This window comes from Gavialis gangeticus, unplaced genomic scaffold (genome assembly GCF_001723915.1).
Source record: "Gavialis gangeticus isolate Ggan-Ray unplaced genomic scaffold, GavGan_comp1, whole genome shotgun sequence".
In the NCBI taxonomy this organism is placed as follows: Eukaryota; Metazoa; Chordata; order Crocodylia; family Gavialidae; genus Gavialis; species Gavialis gangeticus.
Genome location: NW_017729025.1, coordinates 140509604 through 140520116, shown reverse-complemented (window position 1 = coordinate 140520116; position 10513 = coordinate 140509604). Strand labels below are relative to the sequence as shown.

The 10513-nt window shown below is 38.2% G+C and overlaps 1 protein-coding gene across 1 annotated transcript in view; it reads left to right on the top strand.

The window, feature by feature from the left end:
* Nucleotides 1-10513, top strand: part of SOX6 (SRY-box 6) — a 489331-nt gene that overhangs the window by 8267 nt on the left and 470551 nt on the right. The gene's annotated exons all lie outside the window — the stretch shown is intronic.

The window sequence follows — 10513 nt, the reverse complement described above, 5'->3', positions numbered from 1 at the left end:
ATTATTATGGTTTGCTGAGCATATTTAGCTGAGGTAATGGACTCTAAGAAGGGCCACTTGAAGGAACTGAAGTGACCTTAACAAATGCTAAAACTGGCTTTGTTCACACTACAGCACTTTTACCTCTTCATTGGTGTGGAACTGAGCACAATCATTTCAGATCTTCTGGAATATTAATAACCATCTCTTGTTTGCAGATTTTCTCTATCTCCTAACTCAGTAACACTGGATATGCCAAATGCTTAAATTATGTTAAAATGAAATTGCAGATGAATTGCCCAGCAACACTATACAATCTGTCCATTTAATGTTCATAACAATAATCTTTTTCTTTATACCTTTGAGACTGGTATATCAATACAAATCATTGTGCTTAACCTAATTCTTTGGAAGCAATTCCAATGTAACATCTTGATTAACAATGATATAGTGAGTTTTTATTTTACTTGAGTCGCCTTTGACAAAATGCATTTGACTGACTTCACATTTGCTCAAGACTACAGTGAATGTCATGGTCAAACTCTTCTGGATAGTTCTTAGTAGAGGAAAAAAAAGAGAGAGACACGGTTCAGTGATTTTTTTTACCATTTTTACTGTTGTTTTCTCACATTGTCACTAAAATATTCTCTTTGTTATCTGAATGGGACATCTGCTGACTGGCTGAGCTTTCTTTACCTGATTGTGTGAAAAGTCTTGGTTAAATCTGTTAGGCCTTGGAGGCCCAGTAACCTGCTAAGTGCTATAGAGCCTGAAAGACATTATGTCCTTGGAATAACTTGTCTCTTTTGCTTATGGCTCTCTTTGATAGATAAAACTAACATAGGTAAGTGGTATTGGGTTAAGTATAATATTAGCACAGTAATGAATAATTGCACTTTTCTTACCTCACATTATACAAAAATTAATGTGGATGATTAAGTATATTTTATAATAGAAACAGGAGAATATAGGTGATTAAGTTTAAAATGGAACCTTTTTATGTCTGTAAACTAAATGTAGAGGATCAGAACTGCAGATGTTTTGATGGAAATGGAAGGTTTTTGTTTTTTGGTGACATCCTAAAGCTGACAAGTACAGAGTAAATGCAAAATTATTAGGCAGTTAACAAGAAAAGGTTTATATGCGGTAAGCTTGAGGCAATATTAACATAACCTAAAAAGCCACTTCATTTCTAAAGTTTTCTCAGGTTTTTGTTATACTGTACAAAGCTGTAGTAACTCTTTGGACTGTTTTTGCATTACATGTCTCAGCATAAATGTCTATTTAAAAGCACATTTAAATGCAATTTGGTGCTTTTAAGTTTTGATGGATGATGGCCCTCCTCCAGGAGGAGTTGGGGAGTGGATGGATGGACAAACCCAAAAACCCTTGAAAAATGTCAGTTTTGTCATTAATATTGTATTAAAATAAAAGGCAAAAATACAATGTTTATTCATTTTAGACATGAGCAAATTATACTCAGCTGCTCTTACCTCAGTTGACAATCTTGTAAAATGAAGTGAATACTCATCAAAAGAAAACGGGCACTCCAGACTTTGACTGAAAAAAAAAATTACAGCTTTAAAATTGTTTTCTGTAATTATTACACCACAGACTTGGGCATCTTCTGTCCTTCTGCTTGTTGATATTTACCCTGAAGAATCCTTTCGTTATTTAACTCTTGTTTTGTTTCTAACACGCTCTAGTTTTTCACTTAGGGAAGAATGCAGTAATGTCAGGAGTGTACAATTTCAACAGCTGATCTCTGTAAGAGAGAGAAGTGTCAAGAGCTAATTGTACACCTTGCCCAAATATTAATAATTAATATATAATTCTGTAAGTCGTGATCTTAAAGAGAATGCTTTCTTCCTCTAGCCTGACATTAGATTAACTCACTTTTCAAAGTTTTAATACATTTTCTGTAATTCCATCTGTTACAGCTTTCTCTGTAACTTGTCGTACCGTTCAGGTTGCTGCGTCATGTACTACATTTACAGGGGTGACACTAAAGCTCAAAAGGAATAGAAACTCAAGTCTGTTCCCTTTTACAGTGTCCCTTGTTTTTAAGTCAGCAGAGCACCACTCGTTTTGGCTTCAGGGGAGCTGTATGTTCTAGCTCACAGCTGGAAGTGTGGTAATGCAGTGGTGGTAACCAGTGAATGGGGGAAGGGAATACACCCCACCCCCCATTAGGATTAAAGTCAAATGCTTCAGTCTTTTTCTCTGTCAAAGCACTTGTCTAAATTGTGCGCACAGAAGCAAGAATTCTAAAGGGAATACCGCTCCGATTTTAAATATAAAAAGACATGTTTGGTTTTGATATTATCTCATATGGAAATAGGCAGATATCCTTTATCTTTTCATTTATATTTCCCCAAATTGTGTCTTTTTGGTCATGATTCTTTTCAAAGAAGTAGCAGAGCTAAGCCCTTTCATTTAATTGTAATAAAATGTTGCCCTAAAGAAGAATAAAAAATGATTTTTTTTACTAGTTCATATAGAAAAACATATAACTGTAATAGTATTTTAACTATAGTTTGTATAGAGCTTTCACATTTAAACTCTATGCAAATCTTTGATACTGCAGGGCAAACAACTATGAGATTATAATGTGCGGTGTAGCAAGTATACGCCATAAATTTGATAATCATACTTGTGAGTTCATCATATTTTATACAAAGAATCTAGAAGGAGAAAAACAGAAGGAAAAGAGCACACGATGGTGTTATGAATAGCAATGTGTAAAAGAAATAAAAAAGATCTTGTTCTGATATATTTGTCTGTGTTAAGACTATTATCATGCTGCATGCCAATCATATGCTGTGATTTATAATGAAAAGTGGGGCTATTATGAAACCAAAATACTTTTCAGTTGTGCTCCGATTTTTGGTATTCCTATTATTTTTCCATATGTCTCAGTTGATGAAATAAGGGCAAGACCCTTTTACTGGGGGCAGAAGGAAGCTTAACTGCCCAGTTTGTACATGTTATCCAGCTGGACTGATTGCCACTGTTTAGAGAAACATGGGTGGGAGGTTGTTTTAAAAGAAAAAGAAAAAAGCATTTGTTTAGCTGCATGGCAGCACAAATATTTCACTAAGTGAGGGCTGAGTATGCATCTCATTATAATGAAGAGTGCCTGCTTGTAAAATGTTATATTTAATTTACAATATTAGTTTTAAGGTGCCTTAATTTAACTGGTTCATCTCCAACCTCCACATATTCATCTAATCTAATGTGAAGCAGGCCCTAAGGAAGTGCACAGCACAATTCCCTGCTGTTGGAGGGTTGTTTGGAAAAAGTTTCTGGTGACTTACAAGATAGCTTTGTGAGCTGTTTTACTGTGTATTGCTGCTTTCATGGTCCTCTTGAATGGATTTGCTCACTGCCTCCTCATGCTTAAGACATCAGTTTCCTATATTCACACATCTGAGACCTCCCTCTTTATTCTAGATTTACCATAAGGCCATAACTGTCTCTTCATATGATCTTCCCAGTGTTAGACAGATTTCCATCTGCAGCTGTCCCTCTGGGATATATACCAGTCTTCATAATGTGTCTTCATAGTTTGAGATGCTGCTTCTTGTGACCACAGTCTGCCAGAATCTGTGGGAGAGGTCCAGGGTCTTTCTGATCAAAACCCCACCTTGTTATCCCTGTAAAAAAGAGGGCTATAGTGGTTTAATCCTTTCTCTGCTTTCTAAATGAGAGAAGCTTGAGATAGTCTCTGTTTCCAGAGCTGGGAAATGGGTAAAAGTTTGTCTCTTTGAGCCTTACCTTCTACCTTCCACTTAAATAAAGTTGAAGAATGGAAGGATTCAAAGGCACGGCATGTTTCCATCTTCTGTAGGGCATGAGGTTTTAAGAGAAGTTTGAAAAAAACCCTTAAAGAAAGGTGTGTGTGTGTGTATGTATAGAATAAATCTTGATGAATAATTTGGCATGGTAATAGCTGTTATATTGGCAGCTGGTGGGATAATAACATTCCTCACAAATGTCAAAGGCACAAGTGAGTTATGCAGATCTTCCCAGATGAGCAACAGTGAAGCCTCTCTAGCCATATTGTACTGTCATATGAAGTTTGGTGGCACGCTAAAGCTATTTTAGAAATGTTTTTAAATTGTAAGTGGGACACATGTTTATATCCTTTTATTTATTTATTTATTTTTGTAAAACCAGCTGGCTTGTTTGCCATAAGTTCAATTCTTCTGGCCCCATGAAGAACAATAACATTTATATATGTCCTAAAACATTTATTCCAAGAAATGGCACATAACTAATGTCTTGTATCTCAGGTTCTTCCAGGGTACACGCTAATGATGTGTGTCTCATTAGGAAGCAGAGAATATCTTCTGTCCATGTCTGTCCTTTAGAGAGCTTTGAGTTTAACTTTGTAATAGTTTAAAGTGTAGAAAACCTGCCAGTGTCCCAGGATTTTGTCTAAGTTTTGGGCAGGTGCATTTAGGAGGGAAATTCCACATTTGGAATTAGTATATGCAGTTTTAAGACCTGTGGTAAGAATATATGATTATGGTACCTTTAAGAGCTGAAACAGGGTGGCAGAATTCTGAAAAGAAAAGGTTTTTTAGTTTGGAAGCTGTTGCAGCTGGAGCTGGGTTTCAGACTCAGCTTAGGAAAGATGTGAACCATAGGCGACTAGTGTGGGGAGTATGGGGGGGTGCATGTCCCTTGCCCCCTGACAGGGCTGTCCCCTGCCGACGACAGCTTCTGTGGGTGCTTGCCAGCTCCATCCCCGCTGCCGACAGTGGCTTCTGTGGGTGCTCACCAGCTCCATTCCTGCTGCTGATGCCACCGGCAGCTTCTGTGGGTGCTTGCCAATCCCTGCTGGCTTCTGTGGGTGCCCCCCCTCAGACTCAGGAGGCAGCAGTCACCCATGATGTAGACAGAATGTGACTTGTAAACAAAATGTGTTCGCTGTACTGATCTGATGGTGTCCTGATCCAATGTAAGTCACTGTAGTGGAATGTAGTTGTGTAGTTGGCTAACTGAATAGAGGGATATATAACTGGAAAAAGGTGAAAATTTTATTTTGCAGACATATTTCTAAAAATGGCGACCATTTGAAGCTATCTAGAGGCTTGGATGGTAATAATAATGCCTAGCACTTTTCCACTAGTGGATCTCAAAGCACTTTTCAAGAGAGGTCAACGTTATTATTCCCATTATACAGATTGGTAAAATGAAGCATAATGAGATGAAGTGACCCACCCAAGAAGTCACTTAGGAAACCAGGAAGAGCCAGAATAGGTCCTTGGTTTTCTTAGTCAGCACTCTCTCCACTAGACTTCACTTTCTAGGAAATGTTGATTAGTAGGAAGAGAGTATGATCATGCACTGTCTAGTATGTTATTTTTTTCATGTGGTTCTTTAACTTATCAAATAGCTGTCATCTCTGTATGTTGTGCACAGATACATATATCAGAATATAGTTGCCTTCGGTTTGCAAGCACTTATGTTTCTGTTTTGAATAGAACAAAAATGTAAAAGCAAAACTATATCACAAGACATTTCACGTCAGCTTTCAAGATATGGCTCAGTTACCCTCAAAGCTGAGCCTAAAGTTGTGAACCTAGGCTGGTTGATCTTTGTAAGTAAAGCTGAAATCAGGCTAATATTTGCCTTGCAGCAGGAATCAATAGAGAAGGTTCACCCAGTTTGTGTGTGTTGCATACACATACCAGCAAAGCACCGAAATCCATGGAAATGAAATGCTCACTAGGAAAATATTTGTCACTGAAAGTATAACAATTATGTTGCTATTTTAAATAAAAGGCAATAGTTCATCAACTTAATTTCTGGGTCCCATGGGAAGGTGACAGGATTATCCAAAGGATCACAATTGCAAGAGTCAGAATTGTATTCCAAAATTGTTTCAAAGGGCCATGGCATTTATGAAAAGCCAGTGATGACATTTAGAAGAAAATGAATTGACTGTTTATATGACATTGATGCAATGTTTATCTATTATTATCTTAACAATTAAGAAAGAAATTTGACCATTTTAAAAATGTGAAGATTGTTAGCACTCAGAAAATTTCAGGAAGTTAAGTCAAATGTCCTGTTATACATTCATATGAAAACAATTACAGAACCAAATAAGTCATTTATAAGGGATTTGAGGGCTAAGTGTTTTGTACAGTATGTTACAAACCAGATGTGAATAAAGTTTGAAACAAGGCAGAGTAGTGGGCATTGTAAAAGGAATAGTTGCACAGTAGTAAGAGTCCTTATTGGTGAATACACTAATCTAGTAAGCAGCTTTTAGGAAAATATGTGAATTATCTGATCTTGCAGTCCTTTGGTCTGAGAAACAGATACAGCAGCTGATCCAAAGGTAGTTAGAAATATATATATAAATAGTCCCTGTCATCAGCCCAGTCTTCCCCTCATTCTAACAGGTAGGTAAGGCCATGCATTTGGTGCTCTCAGCATTGACTTGCTGTGCTGGGCTGATTGGAGTGGGATGCAGGGAACCTGTATAGCAGAGATTGAGAAAAGGGGAGAAATAGCACAGCATAACAGCAGAAGGGGTAAGGGAGCGGTATGAGTGCCAGAGAGCAGTGCCACTTCTGTTTCATTTTTGTAAAGATGGAAGTGATCACTGTCTTGTACAGTAAACACAGGGATATACAGTGGTTGACCCCTGCGGTCAATGTGAGGATTCAAGGAACACAGTTAGATCTGGTGTTGTAGAACTAGCAATAGAAAGAACACCTTATTCTTTTACAACACTTTGCATAGATAATGACTTGTTTCATAAAGGAGGTTAGTGTCTCTTTCACAATTGCAGAAGTTGAAGCTCAACAAGGGAAGTGACCTGCCCAAGATTGCACAGCAAGGCAGGGGGACTTGAACCCAGATCTTGTTGCTAATTCCTGAATAAAGATGCTTATGTGATAGGGACTGAATAGTGGTAATTATAGGTGTTAAATAATTTATTACAAGGCAAATAAGCAGGCCATGCTCATGTCCATTCTGGGACTAACTAATTAATGGCCATTTCTAATTTCAGCATATTACATTGTTGGAAAAAAGCTGTACCACTAGAATGCAGGTAGTTAGGTGTTTTTGATGTTTACAAACCAAACACCTGAGGGTGTTGGTTCAATGAAGGAAAGGATGGCCTGAAATAGGCATATGAAGTGACTGACAGTAATCTAATTTTAAGTTCTTGTCTCTGTCAGAAACTTCCTGCATGGCCATGGACCAGTTATGTAATCTTCTGCACAACAGGAGATGAAATAATAATACTTCCCTATCTCATAAGGGTTTGGTGAGAATAAATTAAATAATACTGAATGTGAACCTTAGTGATAGATACAGAGGCACTGCTTCCCATTCCGAAACAGCCAAACAGGTACAAATCTTACAGCTGGGACACAGCACCTGAGAAGGAACAGCTAAGGAGACACTTATTTACACAACAGCAGAATTTAAAGGGGGCCTATTTCCCAACCGCCTAGCATTCTTCAGGCCAAATCTGGTTTGCCTGTGCCGTGGCCAAGAATACCACTGATTTCATGATTTTACCCATAGAAGTACATTTAATTCTAGTTAGTATCAGTGGAAGAACAGTTAGTAGACCCTAAAACAGCAATCATATTTTGAGGGTTTTTTCTGGATTTTCTTTTGGGCTGCCAGAATGGTGTCTTCAAAGAAGAAACATCTTAACCTTCTTGTTACCCAAGCTACAGTTTGTGATTTTTAATTTCTTCTTTCAATTTGGATGATCTTTTTTTATGTTAGTTTAATCATTTGGTCCAATTTGAAATATCTGAGGCTCAACTGTGATTAGCCCTGGTGTGAGTGGGAAATGCTTGGGTGTTCTAAGAGAATGGGAGTGGGTGGCCCCTAGTTCCACTTTTTTCTCACCATCACAGTTCCCTGCGGCAGCATGACTTGCCACCAGACTTACTTAATGGCACAATTGAGCTGTTAATGTTCTGAACCCCAATCAGTGTCTTACTCTGCACAATGCCAGTGTGATTACTGTTTCTACATGACTGCTTAGCTAGTGTTTCCACTGTGCCATGCCACTAACTGCTGCTGTGCCAGCCTGATCTGCCAGACTGCTATGGTAAAGTCTTAAATTACTGCTGCTTTGCTGTGTACGCTAATATATAATATATGGATATTCAATAGAAGCCACAGGACACAAAGTACTGTACCCATGCAGGAGCTGATTGTTCTAATGCGAAGTGGGTACTGATTTTACCTGGCTAGATTTCTATCCAGTAGATGTTAAATGATGCAGATAATTTACTATTTAAGCAGCTCTGATCTTAAAGCACATTGTGTGTAGGAGGCTGATGCAAATTTTACTACTCATTCGCTAAAAAGGCAATGGCATGTATGTCAACATTCTCTGCGTATGTTAAGTAACAAATATAACTTTTGGAGACCAACTTATCCCAATGGAAATGCATTATGCATATACATACATATACAATGTAGCAGAACACATTACACTGTATCTTTAAAATATGCTACATTAGGGCTTAATTCTGCAAGTGCTGTGTGCGCAGATTTCCAAATGGAGGCAATCTGAATATCATGATCGTATGACAGATCAGGCCACATGTCACTTTACTCAGAGTCTGTTTTTCATTAGATGCTACCATATTTGTTCTGAGAATCAAATTATCAGCTTGTTTTCTGTTTTGTGGAGTTTTTGCCTTAGAAGAAGAAAGAAAAGTGAATCAAGAAATATTTTTAAATGGTTTAGGAGAATGGGCATGGTGGTAGGTGACAGTGGTATTCCCTGTTTGCTGATGCATACTTCTAAGTATTTTCATTTACATATACATCTTATTATGTATCTGATTTCACAAACAAATCTTTGTCTGCCAGACTTTATTTGCTACCTTGAAAACAGTGCAGGGACTAATATTTTACTGGAAAGAAAGAGGCAATACTTGTGGAAACAAGTATATTTTCCTTTCAGTGTGAGCATTTCAAGTAACTTACATGAAGCTGTGTAAATACCCTTTCATGGCCAGTTTATGCCACTCCACCCATTTTGGGACAGCTAGCTGAGGAATTACTGAATACTATTCAAAGTGATCACGGGCAGAGGATGGTACAGTCTGCCCTAACTTTGTAAAGCAAGGACAGTTAAAATCTGTGACCTATCTATTTCAGAGTTTTGAGACAGAACTGAAACCTAGGGTCAGTTTTATTAAAATGTTGCCAATCGTGGGCCAAGTTATGGTTTGGTTGGAAACCAAATAAAAAGTTTTGGTGGAGTTTTGCTTGAGTTTTTGGGTTCATCTGAATCTGAAATCCCTGTTTATACAGCAGTAGGAGGTACAGTGACCTCTTGCTGTCATATAATCAGCCTTGCCCACCAGGCTGATTGACACTTAGAGATAATCAGGCCCAGAGTAGCATAGGGATTGGAAAGGAATGCACATCCATTTTGTAGTCTTGTGGAGCAGAATTGCTTGGAGGGTAGGAAACTCATGTGAATGCACTGACATTTAGCCCCCTGCAGCCATACTTAGATCTTTAACTTATTCCACTCATTGTCCCTGTGGCTGTGGATGAATGGTGTAATAATTCCTGTGCATCTGTGTTTGAATGAAAGGTTGGAGGAGGATCCTTGTATCCTGTATCAAGTTTTCTGGTGTTGGGAATAGGGAGTCATTGGTGATGCTGCAGCCATTTGGTGATGTCTCCATGCAGCAGAGGAGACTTGGATTTGGTGTCAGAACTGCATCATGCTAAGATTTGAATGAGTACCTCAGAAGAAAACCTTCTGATCTCTTTTGTCATTGGGTAGTCTGTTGTTTTTTTTTTTTAAATACAGTCTTGGGTAAGGTGAGTAGTATTTCTAAACCCAGACATTCGAGGAAAAGAATCCCTCTCCCTCTCCTCCCCAAATCCAAGGATTAGTATAAAAATTATGAGGTCAACATGATAGGTTTCCTTTTATTTGTCATTTTGTTTTTGAGTCTTCTAGAAGCTCATGAGTCATGTTATCAGACTTTTATCTGCAACCACGAGGATAGAAATATTACTTGAAAACCAATCAGGAGGAAGTTTCCTTCCTTATTTACATGTTTCCAGGAGTTGGAGCTCCAAGGAAAGTATTATAAGACTTGTGATAAAATTGCAAGATTTGACAACACTGGGTTGAGTTTTCTCTCTTTACTGAATTTTAAATTAAAGAACTAACACCTGTAACTGTGCTTGGGGTATACTTTGATGTTGTGTTGGCTCCAAATGCATGTTGGCCATAAGCAGACTTTACTAGACGTACTTTGGGGGAGGCCTGAAGTAATTACATCATTAGAGTCCAAGAGAGGTTGCATCTAGAGAGGATGAGGATTTCCTGTGTCTTGCTTTTCTCTGTGCCTCTCCCAGTTTCGCATAGCTTCGGGGGGCCATCTCTGATTTACTGTGTGCTGATAACATCTGTTGGATGTGTACAAGTTACTCTTTAGTTAGTATAGAACATTATCTGGTGCTATCCAGGGTTTGAATTCCATTCTGACTCTTGTGGGGGGGGGGG